Genomic DNA, 18,694 nt, shown 5'->3' on the forward strand with positions numbered 1-18,694 from the left:
AATTAAAGCAGAGGTCTAATGAAACAAGGTAAAAAAAAATTTAAGATTTTATTTATTATTTATTTGAGAGGTAGAGTTACAGATAATGAGAAAGAGAGAGAGAGAGAGAGAGAGAGAGAGAGAGAGAGAGGTCTTCCATCTGCTGGTTCACTCCCCAAATGGCTGCAATGGCCAAGCTGGGCCAATTCAAAGCCAGGAGCCTGGAGCTTCTTCCAGGTCTCCCACGTGGGTGCAGGGGCTCAAGCACTTGGGCCATCTTCCACTGCTTTCCCAGACCATAGCAGAGAGATGGATTGGAAGAGGAGCAGCCAGGACTAGAACCGGCACCCATATGGGACGCTGGCACTGCAGGCAGAGGATTAACCAACTGTACCACAGTGCCAGCCCAAGGTAAAATTTTAAAATTTGGACAACTGGCATTGGGTATTCGATTGAATGTGGTGTCAGTTTTTCCTAAGAAGGAATAAAGAATTAATATAAATGTGATATGGCACTTTGACCTTCACATCCCTACAGTCTGAGTCTACTGAAAAATCTGTTCTCCTAATTGTATTCTTCATTTTTGAGTTTGCAGCAGACTCCCAGGACTTCGTTTTATGGATGAAGTTATGATCCCCTTTTGTATCAGGTCTGCTGTAAATGTTCATTATAATCACGGCTGCTTAATTTAGCAGATGGTTGGAACTGCACAGTTCTTCTCAGAGGGATTAAATATGGTTATGTCATTTCCCAAGTTGATTTAAAAGAAGTAATTTGAGATCAAGTAATGTTTCGTTTTGGTACTGGTTCACAATCATTGCCACACATGTTTACTTTTCTCCACTTTTATAAATTTTGAATATCTGTAATGAACTGGGTTGGTTTCCCAGGTTTTTTTTTTTTGTTTTTTTTTTTTTTTTTTTTTTAGTTTTTGATGGTCTTCAATAAAGAAATAAAGATGAATACATCATTGTACCCATATCTTATGCTTTACTACATGACCCACCAGAAGCCCAGAAAGAGATTTTCCCATTGAATTTGCACAACACTGTTTCCCATCTATTGTCAGCCAGTACTACGTAGATAGAAATTATTTCTGTGAGCAAACTCCTGCTACATGTTAATTCCACCTCCAAAGAATACCTTGCATTGCTTTTCAGATATCAGTGATCAAATATAGCTAGCAAGAAGCGTGGAAGTTACATCTCAAAAAACTTCAGAATCTCATACCTACTCAGAACACTATCTATGTTTGCATTTAGTGGCTAGTCAGTCGACCAAGGACTGATTTAAAGGAATCTCACATTTTGAAAGACAAGAAACTTAAACAGAGACATTGTTCAGAGTTCCAGATGTGTCTCTAAGTAACAGGGTCACTTCTCTCTAGCCTGGGGCCTCTTCCAAATAGGTAGAGCCTTTTCTAAAGCAAGATTTCACTATTCGGAAGGGCTTATTCCTGCATGTTATTCAACCTTTGGAGCTTACAATTCTATGCCCTCCCAACCTCCTACTGTTCCTGTTCAACTTTATTGCAGGTAGCAAAGGGAGGATAATATTTGAGGGTATGCAGAGATGGTTGATTTAGTCAGGAAATCTCATTACTATGCCATGATGTGTTGTATATAGAAGCTTTCTTCTGAGAGAGTAAAGGATTTTAATTTCAAATAGCAAGTAAGCTTTGTAATCCCCTTGTGAAAGTGGTGAATTATGGTAAAACAGACAGGCATATTCTAAGGCGTGTTGAAGTTGTAATGCAAAGTAGTTAGAAGACCTGGGTTTGTGTTTGTGTTTGCCACTTGCTAGGCTTTGGCCTGCTGTATTTCAGTATCCACCTCATATCCACAAATTACGGCTGTGAAGATTACTAGAATAACATGTGTTTGTGTACGTGTGTGGGCGGGAGTTCTCTATGAATGATAAAGCACTGTGTGTGCACAAGACACTTCGACACTGTCATGGAGAACTACTCCCCTCTCTGCAGAGAAGCAGTGGAAGAAGCTGCAGGACGCCACCCACGGCAGCCTTTTGCCCTGCCTCAGAGCATTTTCACGATACTGCTTCCCACTTCCCACTTCCACCCCCCCCCCCATCCCCCAAACACACCTCCCCGAAGGAGATAAAGGAGCAGATGGCCACTCCTTCCTGTGCATGGTCAGCTAAATGCCTGAAATCCCAGTCTAGATGATGGCAGCAGCTCTGCGGTGGTGATAAATAGCAGCCAAACCTTGCTGAAACAGGTTTGCAGCTGGCTTCCCAAGAGGAAGGGGCTCTCAGTCTGGTCAGGGTGGGTGGGGGGAGCTTAAATGTGATAGTCAGACAAACTCCTTCTCTTCTCTTTCCTCTTTTCTAAAGCAGCTATGCTTTTAAAAAAGATGTATTTTTTGAGAGGCAGGGAAAGAAAAAGAGACAGAAAGACAGAGACCGCCCATCTGTTGGTTTACTTCCCAAATGCTCACAAAGGCCAAGCCTGGGCCAGGCCGAGGCCAGGAGCCAGGAATGCAATCCGGGTCTCCCAAGTGGGTGGCAAGACCTCAATGACTTGAGCCGTCACTACTGCCTCCCAGAGTCTGCCTTAGCAAGAAGCTGGAGTCAGAAGCTGGAACTGGACCTGAAGCCAGGCATTCTGCTGGGAAACTCCGGCTTCTTAACCCCTAAGCTGTGTAGCTACTCCCCAGACAAATGCATTTTCTACTCATGCTATATTTGCTTGTCTATCATCAGGCAAGCCCTCGGCATTTGCTCAGTCCTGGTAACTTCTAATCTTGGCTGTTTCCTGCTGGCTTAGAAAGCACTGAACTACCTCTCGGGATATTGTAAGGGTTAAGTGAGAAAACACAGTGATGTGTTTTGACACAATTTCAGTGACTTAGTGGGTATTCAGTAAATGGTATTTCATTTGTATCCAATCCCCAAATCCCCTACTCTTTTTTTTAAAGATTTATTTATTTATTTATTTGAAAGACACCGTTACAGAGAGGTAGAGGCAGAGGCAGAGGCAGAGGCAGAGAGAGAGAGAGAGAGGTCTTCCATCTGCTGGTTCACTCCCCAGATGGCTGCAATGGCCAGAGCTGTGCTGATCTGAAGCAGGAGCCAGGAGCTTTCTCCAGGTCTCCCAGATGGGTGCAGGGGCCCAAAGACTTGGGCCATCTTCTGCTTTCCCAGGCCATAGCAGAGAGCTGGGTCGGAAATAGAGCATCCGGGACTTGAACTGGCGCCCATATGGGATGCCAGCACCGCAGGTGGTGGCTTTCCTGCTATGCCGCAGCACTGGCCCCCAAATCTACTGTGCATTTGGCAGCAACCGGGAAGCTATCGGGATCATTTGCTGTAGTCTCTTCCTATCCTGAACCAGTCCTTCTCATGCCACTCCCTCACCAAAATCAGCATCTCCCTAGAAAAAGTATTCTGTTTTTCTTCCAATAAACTGCAATAACCTTCATTTGAAAAGCCATCCTTTTGTTGTACATGGGTTATTGACAGCTCATGGAAAAAGTGTATTGTGAAAAAAAACTATGCATGGATTTCAATTTTTTTGCATAAAAATAAACAGCTTGTAATTTCATTTTTCCATGAACTTTTTGGAGTTCCCATACACATTCTTGTGATACAAAGCACCTTTCCATTTCAACCCTTATGAGAATTATTATTGTCTCTTGTCTAGCAAAATGAGCGGCAGAAAGAGCTAGGGCAATCTTACATAATTTTCTTGTACACTGCAGTATTACAGATTAGTGTTTGTTAAAAATGGTTTCATGCCAAATCAAAGCAATGCTTTTCATCTGTAGCCCATTGTTTTAGAAGGATTTGCAAACATGTGTAGTCAGATTTTCTTTTTGGGTTACATTTATTTCTATTTGAATTTCCTATTGGTTATTCTGGGAATAACCAATTGGTTTTATGATTCAGAGATAAAATCATTCTTTTTAAAGATTTATTTAGTTAAAAGGCAGACTTAGAGAGAGGAAAAGACAGACACAGAGAGAGAGATCTTCCATCCCCTAGTTCACTCCCTACATGGCTGCAATGGCAGGGGCTGGGCCAGGCTATAGCCAGAAGCCAGGAACTCCATTCAGGTCTCTATGGTGGGTGGCTGGGACCCAATTATGTGCACCATCTCCCTTTGCTTTCCCAGACACATTAGCAGGGAACTAGAATTTAACTGGAGCAGCCAGGGCTTGAACCCCCACTCATATGAGATGTCAAGTGGTAGCTCAACCCACTGTGCCACAACATGAGCCCCCAAAATAAATTCTTCTGGCAAATACTGATGAAAGAATAATGGTCATTAAGATATCACACCTTTCATTGTAAAACATTTTCAAATATCATGGCATGTTCTGTTAAGTGCTTCAAATATATTGCACTGTTTAATTTCTATATATTATCCACATTTAACAGATAACAATATTGAGGATATGAACGTTTTAAGAATTGTTCCAAGGTCAAGTGTCATAGGAAGACCTAGAAATCACTGATCCTTTTCTTTGTCTCTGTTCACTAAGTGATGATGTATTGCTTTAAGTATAGGAAACTCAGACCAAAGTATTCTAATTGAGCCTTCAAGGATGACAAACTTAGACAATGGCAGAGCTGGAATGAGACAAATAGTCTTCTTCAGGTTCACCTTATTATACATTAAGATATTATAAGATAGGCTTCTATCGTAATTTTCTTGAGGCTTTTCACTTACTATAGATGAATTAGACAAACAAAAATGAGATTTCCTGTCTTCTTCTCACTTCGTCTCAATTTTCTATTTGTATTTCTGTTTTCTCTTCTCCCCCTCTATTTTTTCCTAATGTAGGGTCTTTCAAATCTTGTCTAGTCTTTATGAGACAGGTAAAGACTAAACAAATGAATACCCCTATAGACAAGTAAGTATAATTAGCCTGAAATAATTCAGGGTTATAGAATGTATGGTGTTGTGAATATCAGATGCTGCTACTTATCCTCTCTGTCCTATGTTTTATTCTGCTCTAAATTTAGAAATAACATAGCTTGCTGAGTAGCAGGAGAGGCAGGCAGGCTGTGGCCCACAGGAGGAACCCAGGACACTCCAGGTACTTTTACAGCAGGACTTGCTCCACCATTTCTGTGAACAGCTTGGCTAAATCCACATTCTGCCTCTCTCTTGCTTTTGACTCCACCTCCAGAACTTGGGTTTGATGGCCCAGTAAAGTCAATAATTCGAGCTTGGGTTGTCCCAGGTTTCCCAGGTTCTGGCTGCTGCACAAGAAACATTTTGCTTCTCTTCTCCCAAGATCTATTCTTTCCCTGGTTCCAGGCTTGATCCCCAGGTCTCAAACTCATGCCGAAGGAGAACTGCTCAAGACAAGACTATTCTTCCCCATTATCAAACTTCCTGAAGATGGTGAGCATCATATCACTATCTCTGCATCATCAAATGAATTTGAAAATATTTTTTAAACAAAGATCTGTTCATACAAGCAGTACCTTTGACACATCTGACAACCTGACCACTCAGTATCACAGATCTTATTTCATAGGGAAAGAAGTAGAATACTGCAACTTTATTTTCTCTTCCGAATGCCTGTGCTCCCCACTCCTAATACACTGACTTCATTCTCCTAGCATGCACCCATGGGGTCACAAGCAGTTTTCTAAATCAACTGACAGTGGAAGAGGAGATTTGGGTTTAGTTTACAGATGGTTCTGTCCAATATGTAGGCACCACAAAAAAGTAGACAGATCAGACTACAGCCGGTTAATGGTACATCCCTGAAGGAGAAGGAAAACTTTTCCAGTAGGCAGAACTCCAAGCAGTGTACCTGGTGGTTCACTTTGCTTTAAAGGAGAAATGGCCAGATATACCATTATTTACCAACTTACTGGCTTTGGTCAATGCTTTGGCTGGATGTTCAGGGACTTGCAAAGAATCCGAGTGGAAACCTGATGGCAAGGAACTTGGGGGAAAACATAGGTATATAGTCCTCTGTGAGTGGGAAAAGCATGAAGATAATTTGTGTCCTGTCCCATGTGAACACTAGTTAGAACTCAAGCTGTAGAAATCAGAGTGCTGCTACTCACGACTGCCCCTAGTGGCCCACTAGCAAAAGTTCTGCTTTCTGTTCCCATGATCTTCCACTTGGCTGGCCTAGAGGTCTTAATAACAAAGGGCGGAATGTTTCTAGCTCAGCTCCATTGAATTGAGAATTTAGACTACAATCCAAACACTTTAGGCTCCTCATCTTCTGTATCAACAGGCAAAGGAAGGGCTTGTATAGGCTGGAGGGATGGATCTGAACAGTGAGGATCCTAAACAATGGAGGCAAGAAAACATGGAATCCCCCTTAGGGATCTCTCAGCATTACTCAGCTTTACTGTACCCTATGTATAAGGTCAGTGGCAACGACAACCCTATGAACTAGATATTATTCTTGTATTATTACTATCCCAATTTGCTAATAAGGAAAAGGAGGCACAGAGGTTAATTAATGTATTTGCAGGTAAGCAGTATCTGCAGTGGCCAGAATTTGAACCTCAGCAGACTGATTCTATACCTGTGCCAACTCTAGACCTACATTAAGCAAATTACACTTTAACTCATTCTGCTTTGTAATCCCATAATATGGGGCAAGGTTATCTTCATATTGTGTTCCCTGCACCTAATGTATCAGAAAAACAGCTTGAACATATGGTGATAAGTAAGTAAGTAGAACTCCGGAACCAGACTCTAACACTTACTCAGTGTTGGATTTGGGACAAGTAATTTAACTTCTTTGTGCCTCAAGTTTTTCATCTTTGAAATGGGAACATCAATAGGATTATTGTGAGGATTATCTAAGTATATATATATATATATATATATATATATATATATATACACACACACACATATATATTATATAAATTGGTTAGAATAGTATCTGAAATTTATTAAGTATTCAATGAAGGATCACTTTTTTAATACTGCTAGATTTATTTATCACATACTTCCACCATGTAGAAAAAGACATATTAAAGGTACTCTACACACATCTGATAAACTACATTTGTTGTGTTATACTTTGTATTCTTTCATCTCTACACTTTGCTGCCCATTTTCTGCCACCTATAATGTATGTGGAACTGTGCTAGAGGCTACAGTGACAGATGAATGACATGGTTATTGTCCTTAAAGAATCCAGGCTGAGTACATAAACAGACATAACCCAGATACTATAATGCAACTTAATCATTCTGGGAGAACAGAAGAGGGAGCATTTGACTTGGGTGGAAGGGTTTCCCATTCCCAGCAACAGTGCAGGCATCCTTCCACAAGGTATTATTTGTGGTACCAAGGGAAAAAGACCATTCTTATAAATACTTCTCCACATATAAAGATACTGCTCCTGGGGATGCATGTGTTCCTAATGAGAAAACTCCAGTGTGACTTTACCTATGGAGAGATTAGATGGCTACCTACTACCTGTGTATTGAAAGAATACCAAGGAGGGTCCTCTTGCCCCTGTAACTCTCCTTTTAAAACTGAGACCAAACAGTTTCTATGCCTAACGGGAAGAAAAAGGAAGCCACACCAGTAAGGGAGGCATCTGCCTGCAAGCAAATGATGCCCAAAAAGAATGCCTTGTAGATAGAGGTCAATTTTTCTCACCTAACTGAAAGTCTGGTGATAAGTGGGTGTTGGCTTTGGTTCGGCTGCTTAGTAATTCTCTTGAGGACTCAGGTCCTCTCCCTTTCTCTAGGGTGCTGGCTTTTACTTTTATATTCATCATTCTGTGGTTGCAAGATGGATACTCACATATACAGATTTCACATTCATATTCAAGCTGGAAAAGGAGTTAAGATGCCAGCTTTATGTTAAGAAACCAAAGCCTTTCCAGAATCCACCCTAGCAGACTTCTACTTGTGTTTCATTGTCACATGGGCACTGCCAGCTGGATTGCAGCCTGGAAAAGCAAGAGACATGAGTATCACAATTGGCTTGGACCAAGGATCAGCAAGCTTTTCCTGTAACAGGCCAGATAGTAAATATTTTAAGCTTTGCTGGCCATACAGTCAGTTTGTGTTGCAGTCACCCAATCCTGCCATTCTAACACAACAGCAGCCATACTCAATACGCAATGATGGTATGTTGCTGTGTTCTTGCAAACTCTATAACCTCGAAATGTGATAGAACACTAATGGGCTATAAAATATTCTCTTTTTGATATTTTTTTCAACCACTCAATAATGTGCAAACTGATCTGAGCCTGTTCATGGCAGACATAATTTGACCCACAAATCCATAGTTGGCCAAACTCTGATTTGGACTAAAGACAATCCATTGACTGGATCTGGGCAAATGGCTAATAGTCAGTTGCCTCTGTGAAATGAATACTGGATAGGTGACTAGCAATGCAGCAATAATGGGTTGTTTTAGTCTTCTACATGCATTAAGACTTATAAAAGTACCTGGCATATGATCAGGGCATAATATTTTAATTCCTTTCCCCTCCTTCTGCTTTATTCTTGAATATTTTTCCATTTAAAGGTCCTTTCTGTGCTCCATTAGAGAAGCTGATATTCAGATTCTGCATTTTCGGTAACTGATCATTAGAAGGGTCTTTGGAAGGGAAATCTATGATTATTTTTCAACCAAAATGGATTGACTACCTTCTGTTACCACAATTTAAGGGAAAACCAGAGAGCCCTAAAATTAGAAATTAAAGCCTGTATCTAAGTTTCATAAATGTTTTTAAGTTTTCTTCCTGAGCTTTCAGTAGAGAAAGAAATGCAAATGGAAACCTAGCATGGATAAAGATATCTTGCATTTGGCTTTGACATAATTTCATTATATATTCAACACATACAAGAGACAGAAGAAAGTAGATATGCAGAAAGCAAAAAATAGGCTTACTCTTTATACATTTAATTACAAAGGCAATTTCCTTTATAGTCTACTTACAGGAATGCCTCTTAGTATCTTGCCAACAGTATCACAACTTGTTTATTCAAAGGTTATGTGTGAATGAGAGTTTTTTGATATTAATCAAGTAATTTGCTAGTGTTGCTGGGAAAAGGAAAATGTTAGCTTTATCTTGAAAAATGAAACAGCCCATTAATCAAATCACTCTATTGAAGACAATTGGGGAGACAGAAAGGACAAACAGACCATTCAGTTAAGACATTCCTAAACTGATGGAACTTTTAGTATGATTTGGCATAGACTTCTACACAGAGAGTGATTAACTTTAATTACCTTACAGACTCAGGTATTTGTGAATTCCAAGGTTACCATTTATTATTAATCAAAAGAAAATCCTACTAAGTGTACCAAATTCAAGAGCCAATTTCTTACATGAACTAATTTATTAGTGTCAATTTATTATCTTCACTTAAAGTTAAAAAGTTAAATAGAATATGTGTGTTCTTAAACATCTATCTCTTTTGCTTTTTGTATCACAGCAGCACATTCTTTTTAGGTTTGAGACTGGGTATCCATTAATCAGAATTAAATTCAATATTAGGACACATTTAAAATTATGTATATAAATTCAGCTGAAAAATGCAAGGTTGCAAGATAAGGGATATGAAAAATAACTGCTCAGAGGGAATACAGTGCATAAGGAAGGGACCTTTTTCTAGTATGATGAATTGCAAAAATCCATTAGCCAAACACCAATGAACAGCTAAGTTTTATGAGTCAGGCTTTCTCTGAATTTGTTAATAACATTAAGACTACTTGAGAGAAAAAGAAATGTTTCATAACATTGACCCATCTTTCTTTCTAAATTCACTAGAGACTGTATTGCTTTTAGAATAAAAAATTGATACAATGTGATTTTTAATCCTAAATAAAATTCCAAATTTTTTAAAAATTCTAGATAATAATTTTAGAAATTTTTTTAAAATTGATGTTATTTGCAGGAAGGGCAGAGAGACAATTCTAATACTTTTTCATAACAGCATATGGTAGAGAAAAATATGTATTAATTGCGGATGTCAGCATCATCTATTGGGGAGGTCTTTGACTAAAGCAGGAGTCTTGTGCCCAATACCTTTGGAGGCCAGCAGAAGAGGAAGTCATGACAGTGATACCCCTGAGAGTAAAACCCTACTTCTCATTTGCCATGCAGGGATGTGGCCCCAGCTTCTGAGAATGTTGTACTTCAAGATAAAACAGAAACCCAGAATTATTTTTCAAATTCTGGGTTCCTATTTACTTGCTCACATTTTTCAAAACATGTATGCAGTCTAAATCCACTTGAAGGCCACCAGTGTTTAAACTCTGTTTCAGGAAATCAGCTGGATAATCCATGTCCATATACTGGAACAGGAATGGAGACCTCTGCCTAAGGTGAGAGTAGTTTTTGCTTTGTTTTCCCCCATGACAGATGAATGGTTGTCTAAATCTCCTTTTGTTTTTTAACTTTACAGATAAAGTGGTATGTATTGTTTACAACATGGCACTTTGTAGTATACATTGTTGACTACTTAAGCCTAGCTAATTAATACAATTAATTAATTAACTACCTTATATAGTTAGCATTTTTGTGAGGAGAGTATTTAACATTTACTTTCTAGAATTTTTCAATACATGTCATTAATAAATAAAGTCACATGGTTACCATGCTGGACAATATGTCTTTTGAACTTATTCCTTTGATCTAAGTGAATTCAGCAGTTTTAAGAAATTGGGCTGAGCCATGAGAGACAGAGCTATCTGGTAAGCCCAAGGCAATGGGTAACCAGTAGGAAATTGTGCTTCGCATGGGCAGACAGAGGAATTTTTTTTTTTTTTTGACAGGCAGAGTGGACAGTGAGAGAGAGAGAGAGAGAGAGAGAGAGAGAGAAAGGTCTTCCTTTTTGCCATTGGTTCACCCTCCAATGGCCGCTGCAGTCGGCACACCGCGCTGATCTGATGGCAGGAGCCAGGTGCTTCTCTTGGTCTCCCATGGGATGCAGGGCCCAAGCACTTGGGCCATCCTCCACTGCACTCCCTGGCCATAGCAGAGAGCTGGCCTGGAAGAGGGGCAACTGGGACAGAATCCGGCGCCCCGACCGGGACTAGAACCCCGGGTGCCGGTGCCGCAACGCAGAGGATTAGCGTATTAAGCCGCGACGCCGGCCCCAGACAGAGGAATTTTAAGAGCAAAGTTTTTCAATATTCAATTTGACATTGTTCGATGAAAATCACTCTTTCATCTCAAATCTTTTAAAGTCAACCATACGCTCAAAGATATGTGTGAATAGTTTATAGGGTAATCAGAAAAGAATCTGTGAGTAGGAAAAAAAAAAACAAAACAGAAAGAAAATACCATGAGAGAGCAGCAGAAGCATGGACAGAGATTCTGGATACAAGATCCTGGTAGGCACAAAGGCTAGGAAACAGCATCTGATATTCTACAGGAGACATGGCTGCCAACAAGGACGTCTCACTAACACACGCATCACAGGGGAAATTCAGCAGGAAGAACATTTTAAGTAGACACAATTAGCATCAAACTCTCAGGACCAGTAGACAAAGAAACAGAAAAAGGCAGATAGAGTAAATTTAGATTATTTCATTAGCCTTACACTTGAATGATCTTCTCCTCCTTTCTCTCACCATGTAGGATGTAGCTGGAATCAGTCTCCAGTATTGAAAGAAAGCCTTTCCAGTAGAAATGTTTTCTAATTATACTGAGTATCTAGAATAAGGGATAAAAAAGGAGTCAGGACTCCCTAATGTATATTGATTGTGTCCACACCCATCAAAACCTCCATGGATTTTGTAAAAAGCCATATTATTAGGAGACAAAAGCTGGTTTTCATACTGAATGGGATCTTGGGCAAGTCATAGAACCATTCTCGAGCTTCTTAAAACTCATACGGAGTTTGGATTTAAGACTAATTATGTGTTTACAGTATACTATGTCAGATTGTTTTAGGGGTGTGTGTATATATATATATATATAAAGATATGATGTCTTTTGAAAAATACATAATGGAAGACAAAAAATGGAAAAAAAGTGTCCATGTTTATATATTAGAAGAATTAATATAATCAAAATGTCCGTAGTACCCAAGTAATTTACAGATCCAATTTGATCTCAATAAAAAATACTAAAGACATTCTCAGATTTAGAAAAAATGATCTTAAAATTCATATGGAATCATAAGAAACTCTGAACAGCTAAAGCAATCTTAAACAGCAAAAACAAAACTGGGAACCAGCAGTGTGGCATAGCAAGTAAAGCTACTGCCTGCAACACTGGCATCACATATGGGCACCAGTTTGAGTCCAGGCTGCTCCACTATATATCCAGCTCCTTGCTAAGAGCCTGAGAAAAGCAGTGGAGTATGGTACAGGTGCTTGAACCCTGTAACCATGTGGGAGACCCGGAAGAAGCGCCTGGCTTCTGGCACTGGCCTAGCCGAGCCCTGGCCATTGTGGCCATCTGGGGAGTGAACCAGCAAATGGCATACCTCTTTCTCTCTGTCTCCCCCCTCTCTGTGGATGATTTTAAAATTAGTAAATAAATCTTAAAAATCAAATGAAACAAAACTGGAGGCATCACAATATAATATTTCCAGACATTCTACAAGGCAGTTATAATCAGAACCACCTACTACTGGCACAAAAATAGACATGTAAGCCAATGGAATAGAATAAAAACCCTAGAAATCAACCCATGCATCTACCAATTAATCTTTGACAAATGAGCTAAAACCACTCCCTGGAAAGTGGAAAGTCTCTTAAACAAATGGTGTTGGAAAAATTCTATCTCTGCATGCAGAAGCATGAGACAAGACACCTATCTTACATGCTATACAAAAATCAACTCACAGTGGATCAAAGATCTAAATCTATGACCTGATACCATCAAATCACAAGAGGAAAACATTGGGGGAATACTGTAAGACATTGACATAGGCAAAGACTTTTTGGAAAAGACCCCAGATACATAGGCAATAAAAGCAAAAATAGACAAATGGGATTAAATCAAGCTAACTACCTTCTGCACAGCAAAGGGAACACTAAACAAAGGAAAGAGGCACCTGACACAATGGGAAAAATATTCACAAACTATCAACTGATAAAGGATTAGTATACAAAATATATAAGGAGCTCAAGAAATTGAACAACAGAACAAATAATACAGTTAAGAGAAGAGCAAAGGGCAGCTGGCATTCCTCAAAAAATGAAATACAAATGGCCAAGAGACACATGAAAAAATGCTCAGGATCACTAACCATCCAGGAAATAGAAAAAAAAAAAGCACAATGAAGTATCATCTCCCTCATTAGAATGGATTTCATCCAAAAATCAAAAAATAGTAAGTCCTGGTGAGGATGCAGAGAAAGAGCTACACTAATGCTCTGTTGGTCAGAATGTAAACTAGTATGTTACGGAAGACAGTACAGAGATTCAACATATTGAAGAGTTATTTACATCTCCGTGTTTATAGCAGCTCAGCTCATAGTAGATAAGATATGTAATCAACCCAGATGTCCATCAATAGATGTCTGGATAAAAAAATATGGTATAGATACATGGCAGAATATTATTCAACCATAAAAAAGGATGAAATCCTGTCTTTTGCAGCAAAATGGATGCAACTGGAGACCGTTCTACTTAGTGAAATAAGCCAATCCCCAAGACAAATATGTTTTCTCTGATATATGGTATTTAATGAGGAATACAAAATAAAGAATGAAACTGTTATCTTTTGATTTTATTATTGTATTGCCCTTATCTATATTACTATAGAACAGTGGTCTTTCTAATTTTTACTTTTTGAACATTATGGTTAGTGGTGCATTAAGCCTGTGAGTATAAAGTAAATTGAAAGTATGTTATTACGGAAATAAAAGAAAAAGGAAGGAAGAGAGGACTGAGGGTGGGTGGGAGGGAAGAATGTTACCATCTTAAAACTGTGTCTATGAAAATATGAAATCTTTACTCTTTTATTAATAAAAATAACAATTAAACATTATAAAATGTTATGCATATAAAAATGCAATTATAACAAGAACAGCATCTCCTTCGGAGTGAAAAAATGAAGTTTTAATTTCAAGATTTAAAGAAATTATAAGGGTCCCACTGCCTTGAAATTCCAAGGAACAGTTGAGTGAAGCTGTCTTGTACTGGGATAAAATGTCAACCAAGAAGCTAAAGCCAACAAAGAAAGGGGTTTCAATTGGGATGAACCAGTGGTCACCTCAATTTATCAGTACTCAGAATTAATGAATGTTTTACTTTCTATTTTAGGGAATCTGTATTATCTGATCATTTGGCTAATGTTTCCCATGTGAAATGTATTTAAACCAAGATATTTAAAGTTCAATTTGGTATTTTTTTCTTATTCTGACAACAGAGAGGCACAAATCTACATTCACTGTATCTCCTCTATCTCCAAGTGTTGCTTCTTTCCCAGAATGAGGATAGAAATGTTATCTATATAAAGGATTTACTCAGTGAATCACAGAAGCAGGCTAACTGTGATAAGCATAGGGCAGTGTGAAAAAGGTGTATCAAGGTATTTATAAAAATTTCTTATGAAATGTCTCACCTCATCTAATTTTGACTCTTGCTCACCTAGATGGAAACCACTCACTTAAGGATCAAAGGTCTGATCTCACCTTCTTTCTTCTGTTAATCAGAACATTCCAAATTGTGTCTCACTCCTCACAAGGACTTCCCCTCCTGGAAGGTCTAATGTACAGCTGTGTACTGCCCAGATATATGCTGAGTGGATTTGTGTGTGTGTGTGTTTGAGTGTGCATATGCATATAACAGAGAACAAAGTTGGACAGATTTGGTGAAAGGGAATCAAATAAATTAGCTAATAATCATAAAGACTTGCAGCAAATATATTTACTGCTGTAGTACTGCAATAAGAAAATGACATGCTGTTCCTATTTTATAATTGTTCTCTGGTCTATAAAGAGCTTTCAACTAGCTAGGATGCTCTGAGAAACCTCTAATTTTTTTATGATTTCACAACTGCTTTTTGGGAGCTATCATCTGCCTCTTTGTTTTCATTTAGAGTAACTCTACCTTTGACTATTTTAGAAATCAGGTTGTCCTCAAGCTTTCTGAAAACCTGTGTGAAAACCTTTAATTTCACAAATAGCTTCAACTAAACTAAAATTAAGCTAAAAATAACCTTCCTAGAGGATCATGTCCAGTTTGGTTACATCAACTTACCCACTGCACCTGCATGCAAAATGGTAAACGAACTTTGGATCCCTGGATCCATCAGAAACAGGTCAGAAGAAATAAACGTGCAGTGCATTCAGGAGGCATTTGGAAATTGTTTGATCTATCTTAATACTTCTGTGTTCCACTTCTACTTAAACCAGCTGTGTTTGGTTAGGAATGATTCATAACTTTACCCTGAAATAAAGATTTTTTTTATGTCTTAAACCAAAACCCCAAACAGAATTTAGTCTGAATTTGTGTATTCCCTCTACTCCAGAGAGCAGCCCTGGCACAAGCATTGGTTAGTGCTGGGCTGTGCAGGATACAACCCACAGCTAGGACTTCAACATGTACATGCTACACTGGATCCACTGTGAGTGTGTAACTGCTCAACACAATAGTTTTTCTTTGTACAGAACTTAGGCCAAACCTATGTTCCCTGTCAGTGCCTGTTGTCGTGATTGACTTCTGGGAGTATCACATTTTTGGTCACTTGAGAAAGAGCAGCAGATTGGCTCATCCTCAGCATCATCTACGGAGCAAAGTTGTGGAATTAACGTGAGCCCCCAAAATAATTAGTTCTATAAACAGAAGTGACAACAAGTTCAACAAGAAACTGCTTCACGTAATTTTATAGGAAAAAAGTCTTTGCTAGTATAACCGCATTCTATAAATGCCATCAATAAGGTAACAGGGAGAGACTTTTTGAGATAATAAAATAGAACATGGATGTGCTCTTCTGTTATATAATGCAAATTACTGAATTTTAATAGATTATACAGTAACAAATATATTAGTTCGTAGCATATTAGTTTTGTATTTAAAAATATATTTTGAAACATAATTCAAATGAAATTTCCCAAGTTCTCCTATCATAAAGTATAGGCAAAGGCACATTTGCAGAAGTATATTCTATTGCAAAGGAAATGTAAAATGTTCTAAACTATTAAGTACAACAATGGTTAAAATAATAAACAAAACAATAAAAATAAATGAAAGTCTATTGAGATTATTAATTGACTATGTATTTAATAGACTGATGCTGGCAGAATTAAAAAGCTAATTGTAATTAGAGTCAATATGGCCATTACTTGCTAATTAAGATTAGAAAAAGGGCCTGTATTAAAATCAAAGCTAATCACTATTTCCCCACTGGCCCCTTTCCTCCCTCACCAGTTTGATTTTCTGGTGTAATTTATCTTTCATATTATGTGGGAGGAGTGTCTAGCAGAAGAAGAAAGACTTTAATTCCTTCATGGTAGTTTAAGTATTTTTGTAAACAAATTTAATTGCTGATTTGTCTCTCAGTACATTTTTGAAATCTTTCATTATAGTCTCTAGCTACTCATGCTATTACCAAGAGAAAGGTCTCATAGGAGTTATTATTTTTTTTTTGGAGTCTTTTAGGATGGAAAGGAAAGAGACAGGACAGAAAATTATTAGAAAAACTATCTCTTGAAGCCCTGAACTATTACTTGACTTATAGCACTCTATTCCCTCCATGTGACTGAAGAATGGTTTATAACTTTGTTTTGAGTAAGTGATATACCTGTCAAATACAAAGGAAGGTAAGGAAAAAATTAAATCTATTTCTGAACAGAACAGATAGTTCTAGCCTCGGCTTCAAATTTGTTGTACATTTGTCTTCGCAATAGAGTGACCCAATCTTGAACACAGATAGCTTCAAACTGTTCTAACCAAATCTTCTATCTTTACACCAGAAACTTGTTTATTATTAATAACAATTAATAGTCTATTTCTTACATGTCTATTCTGTTTCTCCCCCCAACTTCCTCCCTTTGGAAATCTCCAGAAACATTTTAGATATTATTAAGTTCTTATATTAGTGTAGGAGGTCTGTAATGATCTCATCACATTTCAGATATTTGTAATCTTCTCATCCCATCAAAGGATTTTCTTGTGAAATGAATGCTCCTTTCTCTACTCTTTGGAAATAGACAAATGACACAAAAAACACCAAGGGTCAGCTATGAGGAGTTGGAACATCTGGGGAATCTAGAAGGAAAACTTCATAGGAATTTCAAGCTAACAAGAAACTTAAATCCCAGCAGTCCTTGAGGGGGTATACTACAACTAAAATCTCTAGGAAACAACAAAAAACGAACATGTGGTCAAGTAGCAGACGGAATAAAAGCTGACTCAAAGGTCTCGGATTGTATCCTGCAGGAAGACCACCCAAATGACACAGCAAGAAGGCCAAAGTCCTAGCACACACAGCTTTAATGTGAAACTAAGAATAACTGAGTTAGCACGATTGCATTGCCAGTCAGCTCTGCTCTGTTCTTACAGCGGGTAGTGATTCCAATCTACAAGCCAAATTTCCTAGCAATACTCCTTCAATGAATTGAATCATGTTTTAAATAGTACACATCAAATTCTATAGTATGAAATGTAATATCTAAGTGAACAATCATATCCCAAAACACAAATGGGCTGAAATTATTATAATTATTAAATGTTCCCCCTTGAAGCTGTTTCTTTCCTAATAATAGAATAACAAAGAATTATATGCATTTTCTCTTTCACTGGAAACACTGTGTGAAAACTGTCATCACTCAGATGAAAAATACAAATGAAGAGTCAAGAATACCCAAATCTCAACATTTTTAGAAAGTTTTTTTAAAAAGTATCATTTCCCATGAGCAAATAGTAGATGGAATTTTAGTGTAGAGTGTATTTGACAGTCTTCTATTCAATAGCAACCTTCCCGGCTGCAGAAACGACGCCAGAAAAGACAGACACAGTCCCTGCTTATGTTGGTCTGGGAGTATAGTGTTTCAATTTAAGTTAAATTGTATCTTGATTTAAAAACAGAACTAAGGGGCTGGCATCGTGGCACAGCAGGGAACACCACTGCTTGTGGTGCCAGCATCCCACGTGGGCACCGGTTTGAGACTTAACTGCTCCACTTTTGATCCAGATCTTTGCTAATGTGCCTGGGAAAGCAGTAGAAAATGGCCCAAGACCTTGGGTCCCTGCACCCACATGGGAGACCTGGAAGAAGCTCCTAGCTACTGTCTTCAGATCTGCCCAGCTCTGGCTGTTGTGGCCATTTGGGGACTGAACCAGAGAAAGGGAGATCTCTCTCTCTCTTTCTCTCTGTTTTTCAGGTGAATAAATAAATCTAAAAAATTTTTAAAAATAGGACTAAGTAACCATTTTTAAAACTGGACATCATGGGCTGGTGCTGTAGCTCACTAGGCTAATCCTCCACCTGCGGCGCCGGCACCCCAGGTTCTAGTCCCGGTTGGGGTGCCGGATTCTGTCCTGGTTGCCCCTCTTCCAGGCCAGCTCTCTGCTGTGGCCCAGGAAGGCAGTGGAGGATAGCCCAGGTCTTGAGCCCTGCACCCACATGGGAGACCAGGAGGAAGCACCTGGTTCCTGGCTTTAGATCAGCGCAGTGTACTGGCTGCAACGCGCCGGCCATAGCGGCCACTTGGGGGTTGAACCAACGGAAAAAGGAAGACCTTTCTCTCTTTTTCTAACTCTATTAAAAATTTTTTTTTAAAAATTGGACATCCTAATAACGGACATGTTAGTAGCCTTTTTCTGTGCTGCTACTAA

The sequence above is a fragment of the Lepus europaeus genome, chromosome 10 (genome assembly GCF_033115175.1).
Source record: "Lepus europaeus isolate LE1 chromosome 10, mLepTim1.pri, whole genome shotgun sequence".
NCBI classification, from domain to species: domain Eukaryota; kingdom Metazoa; phylum Chordata; class Mammalia; order Lagomorpha; family Leporidae; genus Lepus; species Lepus europaeus.